The sequence below is a fragment of the Dromiciops gliroides genome, chromosome 5, assembly GCF_019393635.1.
Source record: "Dromiciops gliroides isolate mDroGli1 chromosome 5, mDroGli1.pri, whole genome shotgun sequence".
Classification (NCBI taxonomy): Eukaryota; Metazoa; Chordata; class Mammalia; order Microbiotheria; family Microbiotheriidae; genus Dromiciops; species Dromiciops gliroides.
Window position 1 is genome coordinate 34,116,679 of NC_057865.1, and position 18,247 is coordinate 34,134,925.

Consider the following 18,247-nt stretch of genomic DNA (forward strand, 5'->3'; position numbering starts at 1 on the left):
CTTAGCTCTGATCCTTATTACCCATATAACTTTGGAAAAGTCACTCCTCCTCCCTGGGCCTCAGTATCTTCTTGACAATTAATGTTCCTTTGAATCCTAAATCCTATTTAAGCTGTCTTCCATTCAGTTTGAAGACAGAGGGCCTAAGAGTCAAGGTTAAGTGGTATGGTTAAGGTTGCAGAGAGAGTTGACATATCAAAGTAAACAGAATGCCTAATAGGGATTTGAAAATGAAGATAAGGATGGATAAATAGGAAAGTACCTTGCTGGCACTGATGAGTTCAAGTCACTAGGTCCAGATGAACAACAGTGGCTAGTCCTGAAAATACAGATGTGATGACTGAGCCACTGTCAGTGACATTGGAAGGAATATGATGGAACTGGAAAAGGGCAGATGTTCTACTTTTCCAAATAGGAAAGAGAATAGAATCTGGAAAATATAGATCAGTGAAACTGACTTGAATTTCTCAAAAAAAAATTGTAACAGAGAAAGTGTTAACCACAAATTGCCTTCATGGCTCTATCAAAAACAGACAATGGTAGACTAACTTTATTTGTTCTTTAGATTGGGTTATTAAACTTTCCGATTAGGGAATTCTGTGAATATCTAGGATTTTTTTGCAAAGTGACTGAGAAGGTATTTTATCCCATTCTTATAGAAAAGTTTGAGAAACTGTGAGCTGGGGGATAAAGAAATTAGATTGATTTGGGAGGGTAGCTACATGGTCCAGTGGATAGAATTCTGGACTTGGAGCCATAATGACTTCTCTTCCTGAGTTCAAATCTGGTCTCAGACACTTACTGGGTGAGTCCTTGGGAAAGTCACTTAACTCTGCCTGCCTCAATTCCTCATCTGTAAAATAAGCTGGAAAAGAGAATTGCAAACTACTCCAGTATCTTTGCCAAGAAAACACCAAATGGGGCTAAAAAGAGTCAGGAATGACTAAAAAATTACTGAACAATAATTACCTAGAGGAAGATGATCAGGCCTCAAGTTCCTTTCATGTGAAAATTCAGGAAGGATCCAGAGATATTTAATTTGGTGAAGAGCTGACTAGGTGTGCTCAGGCACACAAAAGGAGGCATGCTAACCCTCTTTAAGTATGTAAAAGATTGTCACATGGAAAATTGTTTAGACTTATTTGTCTTGGCCCTGGATGCAACCAAGGAAACTTCTACTTGATTTAAGGAAAAATTCCTTCACCATGAAGCTGTCTGAAAGCAGAATGGGAAAACTTTGGAGTAGGGGGTTTCTTGTTACTAGAGATCTTTAAACAATGATTAGATAACGCCTTGTTGGGTATGCACAGTGAGGGTTCTCTTCATTCATGGGTTGGATTAGATTGCTGTTGAGGTTCTTTTAAAATCTGAAATTCTATGATTTAAGCTAGAAAAAAATTAGGCTAAATTAAAGGTCATTTTGTCAAACTCCCTCATTTTACAGATGAAGCAACTGAGTTCTAGACAGGTTAAGTAGCTTGTCTGAGGTCACACGGATAATACGCAGCAGAGAAAGGATTTGAATCCAGATCCCCTAAGTCCAAATCCAGGTTTCTTTTAATGGCATGATCCCACCTCCCATTCTGAGGTCCCTTCCATTTCTGACCTTCTGTTACTCTTCAAAAAGTTTCTGTTACTCCCCAGGGAGTAACTCCTACTTCATGGCTTGAAGGAAAAAGATAAAATGACCAATAAATCAATGACACTTTGGATAAAGATGCTCACAAATATTTGTGGCAGATAATGTATGGCTGGGTTTTTCCCTTATTTTGGATTGCATCAGGATGCTAAGTCCAAATGAACAGTGGATTTAGATACTTTGATTGACAAAAGAAATCATATTAAAACATCACTGTTTTCAGGGTTTTCTGAAATTGTAAGAAGGTCACATTGTCTCTAAAGAGTTTGGAGTTGGTTGCTTGTTGCTGTTACTAACTCTAATTACGGGGATTCTGCTACTTTAGCATTCTGGGGTTCCATATAAGGAACCAACAGAGCAACCTTGCCAAAGCCAACCCCTCTGTATTCACAAGTGTGCTCATTTCATCACATCTTCTCTAGAAGATTGTTCCCTCAGGGAAGTTTGGGGGAGGGAGCTGTAAAAAGCAAAACACTTTAGAGGAAGGTGAAGATGTTTGGCATAACACTACATGTATGACATATATACTGAAATGCTTGATTTCATAGGGAGCGTTGAGGAGGGAGGGAGGTAGAAAAATTTGGAAAACAATTAGCTCAAAGGCCATAACCTCATCAGAGAGGGCTCAAGGAGGGAATAACACACACATCCAATAGGGAAGAGTAATCTATTTAACCCTACAGGAAAGTAGAAAGTGAAGAGGATAAGGAGGGAAGGGTGAATGAAGGGAGGGTAGAGTGGGGAAGGGGGCAGTCAGTAGCAAAACACTTTTGAGGACGATTAGGGCAAAATAAGATAGACAATAGAATAAATATCATTGGAAGGGAATGGGATGGAGGGAAATAGTTACGATGATTGACTACAATGTCAAAACATATGGTACCTACTCTGCTGGGCTATTGTGAAGAAAATTCTCCGTGAAGTTCAAGGTACTATATAAAAATTATGATGAACAGGATGCTATGAGAAAAACCCAGAAAGACCCACATGAACTGAAGCAGAGAGAAATGTACTGTATTCAAAATAACAGCATTAGTGTAAGATGATGTGCTGGGAAGCACGTGGTTATTTTCAGCAAGGCAATGATCCAATATAACTCTGAAGAACTTATGAAAATTTCAATCCATCTACAGAGAAAGAACTGATGGTATCTGAAAACAGACTGAAACACATTTTTTGACAATTCCTTAATCTGAAGTTTTTTTTTAATCTATTTACTCTCACAACCTAGATAATGTAGAATTGTTTGCCATGACTACTCATGTATAATTTATGTTGAATCTTTTGAGTTCCTAGGGTGGGGGTGGGAGGGGAGGGAGGAAGAGAATTAAGGACACAAAGGTTTTTTTTTTTTAAATTGATGTCTAAAATTTGCTTTTACATGTAATTTGGAAAATAAAAATCTAAAATAAAAAACAAAACAAAATATGCCACTCCCAGTCAGCATTAAGCCAAGTTCCTTAAGTGCCTCTGCCTGCCAGGGTTGCTGCAAAAGGAGGGGAAAGTCTGTACATTTTAACCCCAACTTGTTCTCTGTAAAGTACAGGGCAAAAACACATGCAAATAAACTAAGAATACCTAAAATAGAAGAAGATTGTTCCCTCTTCAGTTTACTTTTTATGTATAGTATACCTCCTTCACTCATCTTACACCGCTACCACCATGGTATAGGCCCTTATCCTCTCACATTTGTACTGTTGAAATAGCCTAATGATTGTTTTTCTTGCTTCTGGTCTCTTCCCACTCCAGTCCATTCTCAATTTAGCCATCAAATTGATTTTCCTAGAGTCTGACCACATCATTCCTCCATTCCCCTTTCTCATCAATCAATAAACTCTAGTGATTCTCTTTACCTCCAGGATCAGATCAGTTCTCTCCAGACAATAAGCTTCTGAGAGATAAGATTATGAATCTTTGATTCACCAATAACTATGTTGCCTTTTTCATAGTAGGCAGTCCCTCCATATATGTTTGTTGCATTGATGAATCTCTAGTAGGGCAGAAATAGCTCATGGAAGCATTATAGCACAATGGGAAGACTATAGCATTTAGAGTTAAAGCACTAAGTTTTACATCCTCTCTCTGTCACTTATTGACTTGTGAACTTTGGCAAGTCACTTAAAGTCTATAGGGTTGAGTTCTCTCTTTTCTTCTTTTTCTTTCTTTTTTTGGGGGGTGGGATGGGGCAATGAGGGTTAAGTGACTTGCCCAGGATCACATAGCTAGTAAGTGTCAAGTGTCTGAGTTCAGATTTGAACTTAGGTCCACCTGAATCCAGGGTCAGTGTTTTATATACTGCACCACCTAGCTGCCCCCTTCTTCTTTTTTTGAGTTCTCTTATCTGCAAAATAATTAACATCATTCTTGCCACTACCACCATCACCATCATAAAAAAGAACAGTATTTATGTAGTACTTTATGGTTTTCAAAGAGTTTTAAAAATATTATCTCATTTAATTTTTTTTTGCAGGGCAATGAGGGTTAAGTGACTTGCCTAGTGTCACATAGCTAGTAAGTGTCAAGTGTCTGAAGTCGGATTTTAACTCAGGTCCTCCTGAATCCAGGGCCAATGCTCTATCCACTGAACCACCTTGCTGCCCCAATATTATCTCATTTTATAAAAAATTATGAGCAGGAAGATTTCAGAGAAACCTGGAAGGACTTACATGACCTAATGCTGAGTGAGATGAGTAGAACTAGGAGAACATTGTACACAGTATCAACAACATTGTGTGTTGATCAACTGTGATAGACTTGACTCATCTCAGCAATACAATGGTCCAAGATAGTTCCAAAGGACTCATGATGGAAAATACTGTCCAAATCGAGAAAAAAGAACTGTGGATTCTAGGTGCAGACTATTTCTACTTTTTTGTTTGCCTTTTTTGAGGTTTTTCCCTTTTGCTCTTATTCTTCTTTCACAGCCGACTAATGCAGAAATCTGTTTAATATAATTGTACATAGATAACCTATATCAGATTGCTGTCTTGGGGAGGGGGGAGGGAAGGAAGAGAGGGAGAAAAATTTGAAACTATAAATCTAATTAAAACAAATATTGAAAACTATCTCTACATGTAACTGGAAAATAATAAAATATGTTTATGAAAAAAAATATCTCATTTTATCAAAAAACCCCTCAAAATTAGGTGCTATTATTATCCCCATTTTACATTTGAGAAAATTGAGACAGGGATTCAATGACTTGCCTAGAGTCACACAGATAGTAAATGTCTAAGGCCAGATTTGAACTTGTCTTCCTGACTCCAGTTCCAGAGCTCTATCTGCCACATCAATAGATGAATCCTATTGCCCTAATTTTAAATCTAAGAGTCTATCATCCTATGGCAAGAGAGATCCCAAATTCCACTCAGAACTCAAATGAATAGGTGTTTATTAAAGATGTTACCTCAGTTTCTAATGTTAGATGTCCCTATAGGTGTGGTGTCTTTCCAGATCATTCTCATATAGTTCAATTTCAATATAGTTCAATTAATTTAGTGAAGATGTATAGTGCTGTGCTATTTCTACAATAAAATAAAAGCAACCATTCATAATAAAGCAGCTAGTATTTGTAATTCCTTTGGGGAGAGGGTGATCTGATCAGTTTAGTCCTAAGTAATCAGTTTAGGAGTACAGCAACTAGTCAGTATAACTGTCATATTCTCCCCCTTAATAAATCAATCAAATCAACAAGTATTGATTCAGGTCCTGTTTTGTTCTTGGCACTATGCTAGATGCTAGTGATACAAAGACAAAAGAAACATAGTCCCCTGCCCTTACATTATAAGAAACACTGGGCCACAAGTCATAAATACAAGTGAAGCCTTTAACTGGCCATGAACTAGCCATATGACATTGGACAAGTTATTATGTTTTCTTGGGCTTCGGTTTTCTCATCTGTAGAGTGAAGGGAGTAGACTAGATAATGCTAGCTGATGTTTACATACGTTCTTTTCTTTTTTAAAAAAATTGACTTTTAGTCAATCTGTTTTTGTTTGGGGGTGGGGTGGGGTGGGTAATGAGGGTTACGTGACTTGCCCAGGGTCACACAGTAAGTGTCAAGTGTCTGAGGCCAGATTTGAACTCAGGTTCTCCTGAATCCAGGGCCAGTGCTTTTTCCACTGCACTACTTAGCTGCCCCTACATACATTATTGTTCATAAATTATTTTACTTGACATTGTTTAATTTCACTGTGAGGTAGGCTCTATTAGTATAAAGTAAAGCTAGAGAAATAAAGCAATTTTCTTGTGTCTCACAGCTAGTAAATGTCTGAGATGGGATTTGAAGCTAAGCCCTCCTAACTCTAAGTCTAGCCCTCCTTTCGCCACACAGTTATCCTCAAAAACCCCTTTGAGCTCCAACATTCTGTGTGATTCTATTACTCTCTGCCATTTCCTAATTAGAAAATTGTCTGCTGGGTAAAATGTGTAAAAATGATGCATCTGTGAGCCATCCGTCCCCCATCTATAACTTATGCTTGGTTGTCATTAAACAGTCAAATGCCATCTGTAACATGTACATTTGTCTGTAGTATTCACCCATTTTATTTTTAAAAGAAACTATCATATAATAAATAAGGAAAACACCATTACTTTGTAATAAAATGAAAGTATATAGGGCATACCAATCCATGTCAACCATTTCAGCATATGCTGCTCCAATAAACCCAGGTTATGGGACACCTTCTGGTAGGCATTAGAGAGCTCGGTGGCTCGGGCCGATTTATGGCATGACATCTGTTTGCTAATACTTCTACCCTGTAATAGCAACAACACTCATTAATTTATATTGTATATAGTGTTGAAAGTCAGGAGAACTAAGGGAGAGTTCTGGCTTTGAATTGTAGGTGTGAGAACTTGGGAATGTCATTTCAGGCTCTTTGAGCCTCAGTTTTCTCATCTTTAAAATGGGGGTAATAATGCTTGCACTTACTACAGTAGAGAGACATTGAGAAGAAGATGTTTTGTAAACCTTAAAGTGCTATAGAAATGTAAACGATGACAATGACTATGGAGTGGACAGTTTTGAGGTTCCTACTAATCACATAAAAGCTTGTTTCTGATATGTACTATTTTCTATGTGATGTTGGGGGAGTCACTTAACCACTTGGGATCCACAAGTGACACTCTTAAGACTAAAAGTTGAAGAAAAAGTACCTATATGTTTTGGCAGAGGGAATGTACTCAACAGGGACATTCCCTCTACCCAGTGAAATTACAGGTCAAATCTCTATTGCCATAAATCATATGAAAGGGTATATTTAAGAAAGTCAGACTTTCTTTCTGAAAAAATGGCATAGCTACTTATCTGAAGATAAAGTCGGGGGGGGGGTGGTTTAGCTAGGTGGTACAGTTGATAAAGTGCCGGCCCCTGGATTCAGGAGGACCTGAGTTCAAATTCGACCTCAGACTCTTGACACTTAATAGCTGTGTGACCCTGGGCAAGTCACTTAACCCTCATTGCCCCACAAAAAACAAACAAAAAACCAAAAAATTAAGATAAAGTCAGGCACTTTACACAACAGATAAATTGTTAAAAAGATATAAACAAATGGTTTTTTGAAGAAAAACAAAAGCAAGTTAACAATCATATGTTGATTGTTATTATTGGAAATATTATAATCACTTATAATAAGAAAAATACAAAGTAAAACCATAGTGTTGGAGGGGCTTTGAGGAGGCAGGGACACTAATATATTATGGGTGGAGCTATGAAATCATCCAACCATTATGGAAAACAATTTGGAACTAAAGTATAAAGGAGACTAAATTGTTTGTATCCTTGTCTCCCTAGAACCATAGATCTAGAACTGGAAGGGAACTTAAAGTTCATTAAGTACAATCTCCTCATTTTCTAGAAGAAGAAATTGAAGCATAGACAGATAAAGTGACTTGTCTAAGGTTAGATAGCTAGTAGGAGTGTCTGAGGCAGGATTTCAACTCAGGTTTTCCTGCCTCCAAGGTTAGTGCTTTATCCATGGCACTAACTAGTTGCCACTAGGACTGGGAGTTTACCCCAAGGATGTCAAAAACAATGAAAAATTCCCATATTTATCTTTTAGCAGGAAGGTGGGAATCAGGTAGATGCAGATGGACACAAAATGTGTTGGTTTGTTTGGTTTAACTGCCCTCCTTATTAGAAGAGAGGCTTCATTAGGGAATGGGATGGCATTGAGAAATGACAGTAATGTAAAACAAATCAATTAAACATTAAAAAGTCAAGTACTCATCAAATGGGAAGAGTGTTCTGAACAGGGAGAAACTGTAGTACTTCCTAGATTGCCCTTTTCTTAGTCTTCAAGTCATGAAATTAATCAATCAATCAATCAACAATCATTTTATTAAGTGCCTGCTATATACCAGGAACTAGAAAACAGTGATTCAAATAAACAGAGCATTTGTAAAAATCTGTGTATAAATATAACATGAAAACAATTGTCAGCGAGAGAAGCAAATGTGTAGAAATTTCTGAAAAGCAATGAAAACCAGAATGTGGGTGGTGTGGAGAAATCCGGGACAGAATCATGTGGCAATTTGTTAAATCTTTTCATAGAAAGCAGAGAATACATTTAACAAGTGGAAAATTCAGTAAATCGTATGCCACAAAGGATGGCATTTATGTGTAAGCCTACAAATTGGCATTGTATTGTGTTCTCTCATGAATGATCTTTTCATATTTCATTCTGATACTTTTCTAGTTAGTCAAATTTAATGCTGCACAATTCTTGTTGAAAAATCACACTCTTTATCACGAAAGGACAAGAAGATATGAAGAAATTGTAAAGTCGGAGTTTAAATTTTTATTTATATTTTGGCAAGATTGTTTTGTTGATGGTTTATTAAGTTTATAATAAAATTAAAGTCATGCTGTATATTTTTAAAAAGGTTATACAAAAGGAATAAAAGCTAGATTTTATAACAGAGTGCTGTTAAAGAAAAGCATATGGAACATTCCTTGAAATAGAAAAAGAAACCTTGGCCCTTAATAGAATTATGGAGTTAGCAGGGGCTTTAGCTTCAAAGGTCAAAGAACTAAGCTTAAGAAATGTCATCAGGCAGAGGAAAGTCTCCTAATATTAAAAAAAGATAAACAAGGGGATTTGTTATCCTGACATTCAGACAAATGCTTTGTCAATGGTTGAGAGTAACAGGGCATGTGAGCTTACAAATTCGAAAGAGATCAGTGGTTGGCCTTTCCATTGATAAGCTGTAAATATGGAGTTGAGAGAGTTTGAAGACTAGAAACAAAGATGTCTGTATCAGATTTGGACACTAAGATATAGTGAAGTAAGTGTGTGTGTGTGTGTGTATAACTATATGTGTATGTATACACACATACATATATATACATATGTATGTATATATATATAAATTTATTTATAGTAGAAAAAACACCCTACATTTTGCATATGTGTGCATTTTCTGTTTCAACTCAGAGGGAAATAGTGTTGGACTAAGTAATTATTTGGGAAACTTAAAGGTTGTTGGGAAACTTCATTAGTTGATAGCTAATTTTTGTATTTTTTAATCCTTGTTCTAATTTTGTTTTAAAATATGATAAATTAAAAATTATAATGATAAACTGAGTTCTATTTTTGATAAAACATAATTTATTAGAAGATCATGGGGCAGCTAGGTGGCACAGTAGATAAAACACAAGCCCTGGATTCAGGAGGATCTGAGTTCAAATCCAGCCTCAGACACTTGACACTTACTAGCTGTGTGACCCTGGGCAAGTCACTTATCCCCACATTACCTTGCAAGAAGAAGCAGAAGAAGCAGAAGCAGGAGCAGAAGCAGAAGAAGCAGCAGAAGAAGAAGCAGAAGCAGAAGCAGAAGCAGAAGCAGAAGCAGAAGAAGAAGAAGAAGAAGAAGAAGAAGAAGAAGAAGAAGAAGATCTTTGATGCAGTTAACCATCCATATGAGAAGCTTGCTTTTTCATTCCTTATCAACATCACTTAGGTATTACTGTCTATTTGACAACGTTTTATACAAATTGTTACTTGGGTACCTAGAGGAAGTGAACAGATTTGTAAATACAAAACTATAGCTTGATGGTAACACAATGGTGATGATGATTGCTAACATTTATACAGAACTTACTATGTGCTAGACATTATGCCAAGATCTTTACAAATATTATCTCGTTTGACTCATTTGTGACTTGTATTGCAATGGCTTTAAAATAACATGTATAATTTCCAATCATATCTATGAGGACATATAAGCAAAGGCAAACTATTGAGACCTTGTTAAAATACTGGGTATTTAGTGGATAGAGGAAGAGCTTTGGAATCAAGAAAACCTGAGTTCAAGTCTTATCCCTGACACATACTTTTGGCAAAGTATTTAGCCTCTCAGTGATTTTATGAGAGATTTACCATACCCTATCAGTGGAAGGCTCCCGTACAGGATATTCCTCAAAATAATGAAATCACAGTTCTAGACCAAAAATGTACTTTACTTTACTTCTATAATGTACTATTGAAAGAGGCACACAAATTTTTTTTTTGCAAAATTATTCTATTTACTTGACAATAACCTAAAAGGTCACCTTTGATAAAACCTCCTCCATATTTCACTGATGGACAAAACAAAATACTTAATAGAAAATTAGGAGGTTGATTATTCTACAACCCCAAATTTTAACAAATTGATTTATGGACTTGCTGTGAAAATTATAAATCAAGAGATCATATTATCCCTGTGATGAGGTTTCCTTAATGACTGCCATAAATGCTCATTATTCCTTTTTAGGCTGGAACAAACATGCTTAGCTTTTTTTCTCTCCCAATCTTAATTCTCTTATGAGTTCGTAGGATATTTTCACTAATATTTGCATAAGATAGAATTGAATTATATCATAACATGTTTTTTTACTATATGCATTTTGAAATTTACTAGTCAAATCATACAACCATAATGAATGAACTTTAAAATGTCAGTTAGTCTAAACTTTTCTGAATGCAATCATTCTTTCTATGAAATTCCCAGTAGGAATTCTGGATTAAAAAAAAAAAACCATACACATAAGGATATGGGAAATCTTTAAAGAAAGATCAGACCTTATTTTATGTGAGAACCCATACTGGAGAAAATGTTACACATGTAACATAATTTGAGAAAATGTTCAGAAATAATTCAAACCTTGGTTAATGTCAGAATAGTCATACTGGAGAGAAAGCTAATAAATGGAATGATTATTGGGATACTTAAATCAATCTGTCAAACTTTTTTTGGTGTCAGATGATTCATATGAGAAACCTTAAAAGTTTTCAGTGATTGAAGACTGGTTCAGGGAAGCAGGGCTTGCTGATTTCTGTTGGAAAAGATTGATTCATTGTAAAGTTTTAACTGATATTAACCCCCCCCCCCAATATTAAGGCAAAATCTTCCTCTTGCTAACTTCTACTCATTGACACTAAACAGAATAAATTTGCTACATTTTCTGGGTCTCCATTATTCAAAAACTTGAAATAGGTATACTTGAGGTAGTAATGTACTATTTCTCAAAAAAAAAGGAGAATTCCTTGATAAGTTAAAACCACCAACTTTTTTAGTAGAAGGGACTAACGCAAGGAGTCCGTCACTATACTGATTGCCTTTCTTTAGATATACTCCAGTTTGTCGATATTCCTCTTAAAATAGTACACATGTTGCATGACTAGTATTCTCCCCTGACCTGATCATGAAAATTCTATTAATTTTAGAAGTCGTGTCATAATGTCAGCCCATATTTAGCTTAGAAACAAAGACTGACACAAATTTATTAATCTAAGTTTCTCCCATTTTTATTTGTATAAATGTTATTACAATTACAATTGTTGTTCAAAGACCAGGTTTCCCTATCTTGAATAGGCTGGAAGGGCAGGGGATATTTATTGGCCCAGTGAGCCCACTTCATCTCAGAACTTCTGAGCTCAAGATACTTTCTAGCTTCAGCTTCCATAGTAGCTGTGATTATGGGAATGTGCCATCTTGCCTGACCATAATTCTTTTGAAACTAAATGAATGAGAAGTATTATATTTATCCCTGGTAATTGTCAAATCACTGATGGATTCTGGCAAGAAATCCTGGTTGAATGAGAGTTATGTGTAAATTTAGTCTCTCCCAATCATCTCAAAATAGCTAGAAATGTAGGAAAGAAATAAACCAAGAACATATAAAAGAGAGAAGAGGAAATAAATTCCTTTAAGGAAATTTTCACTGAAAAACTATCAGAGAGTTTGAAGAAGTGAGTAAGACTAAAGAAAAGCTCCTAATATATTGATCAAATACTGTGGGGTATGAGAATGCTAAACAAAATTTCTAGAAAATGCAATAATTTAAAAAACAATATAGCTAGAATTACAAAAAGAAAATAGAATGGTCACAATAACCCAAAGAGTGATTGGAGAGCCTAATAAAATAATTGAAGGATGAGAAAAAGAATGCAATTAGAGATTTCAAGGAAAAAATGGAAAGGGACTCAAAGGCTTAAAAAAGAACCTGAAAAAGAATCAGCAAATCAGTAGGTAATTTGAAAAAAAAACCCATAGTAAATGGAACTCCAAAAGTTCAATGATATAAGAAGAATTTTTTGAAGTATAATCAAAAGAGCAAAATTAGAGGGACATATCTATATAATAAAAATGTTACTGGGAAAATGTCTCAAAGAGGTAATCTGAGAATCATATTCTTTTAGAAAAACAGTGGACAAAACGTCTCAATACAATATCTTAGGTAATCATGAAAGAAGAATTTCCAAATTTGGAGCAAAAGGATAAAGTACAGCTAAACAGAAATGATAGGATGCTACCAGAGAGGAACCCTAGGCTTAACTCACCACTAAATATCATCACCAATCTTCAGAATTCTCATGTCATTGAGAAGATTTTACAAACAACTAGGTACAAAAAGATTGTGTTCCAAATAACTTCAGCAAGGATTACTTGGTATTACTCATATATTTTTTGGTGGGGCAATAAGGGTTAAGTGACTTGCCCAGGGTAACACAGTTAGTAAGTGTCAAGTGTCTGAAGCTGGATTTGAAATCAGGTCCTCCTGAATCCAGAGTCCTGAGCCACTTAGCTGCCCCTGGGATTACTCATCATTAATGAAAAATAAAAGTAAGGGCTAGACAAGGATATGTATAAATTTAAGTTAAATTTCTTATGTCAAAAATGAATTAATTCTGCAATATTGAGCATAACTCTATGGGGAAATGAATTTCACAAAATTGGTGTCTATGAAACATTCTCTAAAAAAATAGAGCCTTTTAAATGCAAATATATCATACAAAAGAACTCAGTAGGGGGTGGCTAGGTGGCACAGTGGATAAAGCTGGAGTCAGGAGTACCTGAGTTCAAATCCGGCCTCAGACACTTGACACTTACCAGCTGTGTGACCCTGGGCAAGTCACTTAACCCCCATTGCCCCGCAAAAAACCAAAAAAAACACACAAAAAAAACCAAAACCAAAAACAAAAGAACTCAGTAAAGGTAAATCAGTTTGATTATCTTGAAAAGAACATAAGGTCATAGATGAGAGCTAGAAGGAAGCTAAGAGACTACCTAGTACAATCATTTTACTCTAAGTGCGAATCCCATATTGTCAAAGGGTTATTGAAGAACAAAAAGAGATGCAAACTCTGAGTTTAGGTATTAAAAATAAATAATCCCTCCCCATCTCATTCAGGGAAAGAGAGAAGAGGGAAAAGAAAGGACCGAATATTTCATTCAAACACAGAGAAGAGAGTAGGGAGGAAGGAGTCCTCATGAATGAATGAATAGCAACAACAAAAAATGATTAAGCTCTTATTACATTCTAAGCACTGTGATAAATTCTGGGGATACAAATATAAAAGTGAAGTTAATTCCTGCCCTTAAGGAGTTTTTATTATAAAAGGGGAAAATCAAGCCTTTCTGGGAAGTGGTGCCCAACAAGGATTATTTTGAAGTGAAAAATTTTAGAGATTGGGAATAGATACTTAGGAGAACAAATAGACATACTTTCCAGCCATAGAAACAGTATTGATATGATTATGGCTTCAGAACTGGAAAGTAGGAAGGACATTGTGTGAGGAGGATATCCATGTAGTCACAAGGCAACTGGAAAGAAGATGGCATAGGAGGAGAAAGAAGCATGGCTGAAGCCAGTCTAAATAAAATGATCCATGTGAGACATACATGAATTAGGGAAGTGGCCCAAGGGCAGAAGTTTAAGTATTGAAATAGTTCTGGGGGCAGCTAGGTGGCCCAGTGGATAAAGCACCGGCCCTGGATTCAGGAGGACCCAAGTTCAAATCTGGTCTCAGACACTTGACGCTTATTAGCTGTGTGACCCCGGGCAAATCACTTAATCCTCATTGCCCCACCAAAAATAAAAATAGTTCTGTCCTCCAGGATAAGGTCTCTGGCCAGCAAGGCAACTGGAAAGAAAATGCCTGGCAAATAAAACGATGCACGATTGAAATCTCTTTAAATATAGTGGATTTTGTGAGGTGCTTACCAACAAGGACAAAGGGAGCCCAGTAAACCAGTCTTAACCAAACTTGACACGAAAAATAAATAAGTATACACACAAATACACTATGTGTACATATGTGAATATGCATGCATCCATCCATATGTCTGTTTATATATACATATACACACATATGGTATTATACAAGGATTAAAATAAGCAGCATACTGGGCTAGCATAGGATAGAACTGGGAGGAGATTGTTTCATGAAAAAGAAATTATAGTTACTTATTCTTGCATGTGTGTGTGTGTGTGTGTGTGTGTGTGTGTGTAGGATGGAAAGACTTAAAAGCAAATGTCCATTGTAACCAATCCCTTGATGAACCCATGTTTGTATAATAATTACTGAAGGGACTTCATTTTACAAGAACTTCTGGGCAAACTGGAAAGCAATCTGGTGAGAAATTCATCAAGTTCAGCGTTATAGACCATATGCCAAAATAAATTTCAAAAGATAAATAATTTTAAAAGATAATTATAAATAATATAATAAAATTATAAACAATAAAATTAAAACAATATAGAAGGCTATCACTTTCACAACCATGAATAAGGTAAAATTTGTATCAAGATATCAAGATCAACTTTTTTGTCTCCTTAGCTAGCTGTTGTGGCTGATGACTCTGCTTTACTGATGCTGAAGCCTACTCGGATGGAATCAGAATCTATTATAAAAAGATTAAATTTAAATTGAGGGTGCCTAAGGAAATAAAGATGGGTAGTCTTCCAAACCTTCCGTACCACCCACCAGATCTGCTAGAAGTGTCCCCTTTTGAGGAAAGTGAGAAAACTATCTAAGTTTCAAATCAAACTCTTATTGTGGTAAAAATGTAGATCAATGGCAAGAAGGAATGAAGCTACTTCCTTTGTCAAGATGGAAATCTCCTTGTACTCCTCACTACCCCATTTTGATGATGTATGTCTCTTTGCTTCTATATGCCAATTGAGACCTAGGATGGCAAGGAAGGAATAGAAATGAATGGACTGGTATTCCAGACACGTTACACTTTGGTGTTTGTTCTGTCTCCTAATACTGGCATGATAAAGAGGTTTCATTGCATCATGTTATTTCATTGTTACAATAACCTATTATAAATTTGAGAGATTGAAACACAGCAATTTCTTCAAAGGTCTTTGGGAGCTTTAGAATCATTAATCTGAGATTTGAAAATGTATCTTCAAACTTCTTATTTTCTGATATTTTATGTTGCCCATACACTTTATGTTGATCCCCTCACCTTTAACCAAAATATTACTTTCTTCTCTAGCCCTCATCAACATGATATGAAGACACAAATTCCTGATTGCTTATAGTAAACACTTGGAACGTATCAGGTACAAATTTCTTTCCCATTTCAACATTTATAGGTTGTAATATTACCCTTTAGTGAAAGGGAGAAGATGTCTTTCAGGAGGTGACCTTTGAGGTTGTCAGAGTAAGTGGGATAAATTGTGTGCAGAATTTACATGTAAATCTCTTGATGTCTATGATGAAACTCAAGATCTCTCTCTCTCTCTCTGTCTCTGTCTCTCTGTCTCCCTTTGTGTTTGTGTGTGTGTGTGTGTGTGTGTGTGTGTGTGTGTGTGTATGTGTTTGGGGAGAATGGGAGATTAAACCCATGAATTCCTCAGTATAGGGAACTATTTGTTGGTAAACTCTTTTCCAGATTGATATGTTTTGTAATTTGCATAGGACCCTGAGAGATTAAAGGACTCACCCAGAGTCCCAGAAACTTGAACCCAGCCATTTAAGTAGTTAGAATACATTAAATTTCTCACTTAAATTATTTTAAAAAATTTCTCATTAAACCTGCTCCCTCACCCCCCCACACACAAAAATTTAAACAAAAACAAAACACAGCAGATAGGTGAACTAATTCTCATGACTAGTAAACTATTTCTATATAATGATTCTGAATTGGAAAATTGAGAATGTATGTATGTGTATGTGGCTGTCATAGATGAGCATCATCCAAGACACATATTACCAGAAAGTTGATGAGTCAGTCATATATCAAAAGTGAGGGGAAGGGGGCAGGTAGGTGGCACAGTGGATAGAGCACTGGCCCTGGATTCAGGAGGACATGAGTTCAAATTTGGCCTCAGACACTTAATACTTACTAGCTGTGTGACCTAGGCAAGTCACTTAACCCCAATTGCCTCACCAAAAAAAAAAAAAAAAGAAGTGAGGGGAAGCTTGAATATTGAACTCATATCCAGTACACTGCAATCTCTTGTTAAGTTTGAAGGGAAATGTTGAGGAGAAAGAATTAAAAAGGAAGGAAGGAGAGTTGACAACATACTCAGATAAAGGCAATGCCCATAATAATGAGCTCATGAATTCATTTGAGTATCCAAGTATTTGTTTTTACTCTTTGTCGACTATGACTTCATACATACAAATTTATTGGAAGTGACCATGATTGGGATTGGGAAATCCAAAGGTGAGAGTCTACCTTCTCCCATGTATGATAGATATATAGTACTCTGTGTATTTACTTACAATGCAAGATCTCTGGGAAAGTAGACATATCTCAACTTGCTAACATATATTTTGCATATATAAATAATCAAAGGGAGTGTGATCCTTTGCTTAACCATTATAATTAAGATGAAAAGCAGATAAGTGGGTTAGACAAACAAGGTTGAGTGTGATTTTCTTACATTGCATTTCACTATATTACATTATATTGTATTTCATTATGTTATGCTATATCATATTACATCATAATGTTATATTATGTATCTTGAGCCTGGACCTGTGATTTCATTAATATAGATAACTGAGATTAGGAAACTCCCTTTCCCAATGCAGGTTGACAATTTTTCCACAACTAATATTTTTAAAGATTGATCTAGGGAGCTGAGAAGGTAAGTGAATTGCCCAGGGTCACACAGTATATATCAGAGGTGAGACTTAGGTCTTCCTTGCTTTGACATCAGTTTGCTATCTACTAAGTTATTCCTCCTATGATAAAGTATGATTGTGTTATATCATATTGTGCTATAAACATATATGTATATATACATTCACACACAAAGTACATATATGGCTATATTTATGTGTGTATATACACACATATTGTACATATGAATCTTGTGTGTATGTATTATACATATGTATATACATATGAAAATGTGTAAATATCTGTTTACATAATTTCCTAAACATCTTAGTGTCTTGTTTTATGTTATTAAGAGCTGCATTAAGAGTTGTGTGTGCATATATACATACAACACACGTGCACACAATGTAGCTATAGATATATTTACACATGTGTATACATATGTTTGTATACACACATGCATAATACATACAGGCACACATACACATGCATATATATGTGTATATATATATATGTGTATATATATATATATGAAATAACACTTTGAAAGTGATCCTTGATACTGAATGAAATCAATAAAATAAAAATTGCTTTTGTTTGCAAAAAGTTCATGGGAGTCCACATGGCGATCTCTGATTTGTGGAATGAAGGTTGGAGTTAGGTTGTCCTGAGTTCCAATCCTGCCACAGTAACTTCCTAGCTAGATGGCCCTGATTAAGTCATTTCAACCTCTTTTAACCTCAATTTTTTCATCTGCAAACCAGGGCTAATAATAACATCTTCTTCAGAATGTTGTTGTGAGGATCAAATATGATACAGGCTCTGCACACCTTTCAGTACTATACACACATGAATTAATTTGGCTTACAACTACAATGTGATTCTTGACTATTCACTCTCATTAGCTCTATACATGCAATTTATTGTCAAGCTTTATCATTTCTATCTTCATGAAATTTTAGCATTCATCCTCTCCACTCACACTGGTATAAACCTTAATTCAGGCCTTTCTTACCTTTCATTTGGACTATTCAATATTCTTGTCATTGTTCCATTTGACTCTAGGCTTTTAAAATTCTAATCAATCCTCTACTCAGCTGCCAAAGTGCTTTGCCTAAAGTGGAGGTGTGCCCATGTTACACCCTACTCAATAAATGCCAGTGGCTCCTTAATGCTTCCTCTGTCTACTTCTGCAGCTCTTCATAACCCAACCCCTTCCCACCTTTCCACGTGCTTATATTGGACTCTTCTCCTTGC

The 18,247-nt window shown here is 35.8% G+C and overlaps 1 protein-coding gene across 2 annotated transcripts in view; it reads right to left on the bottom strand.

Moving 5' to 3' along the window:
• KCNH8 (potassium voltage-gated channel subfamily H member 8) overlaps nucleotides 1–18,247 on the bottom strand; it is a 418,936-nt gene that overhangs the window by 77,108 nt on the left and 323,581 nt on the right. The gene's annotated exons all lie outside the window — the stretch shown is intronic.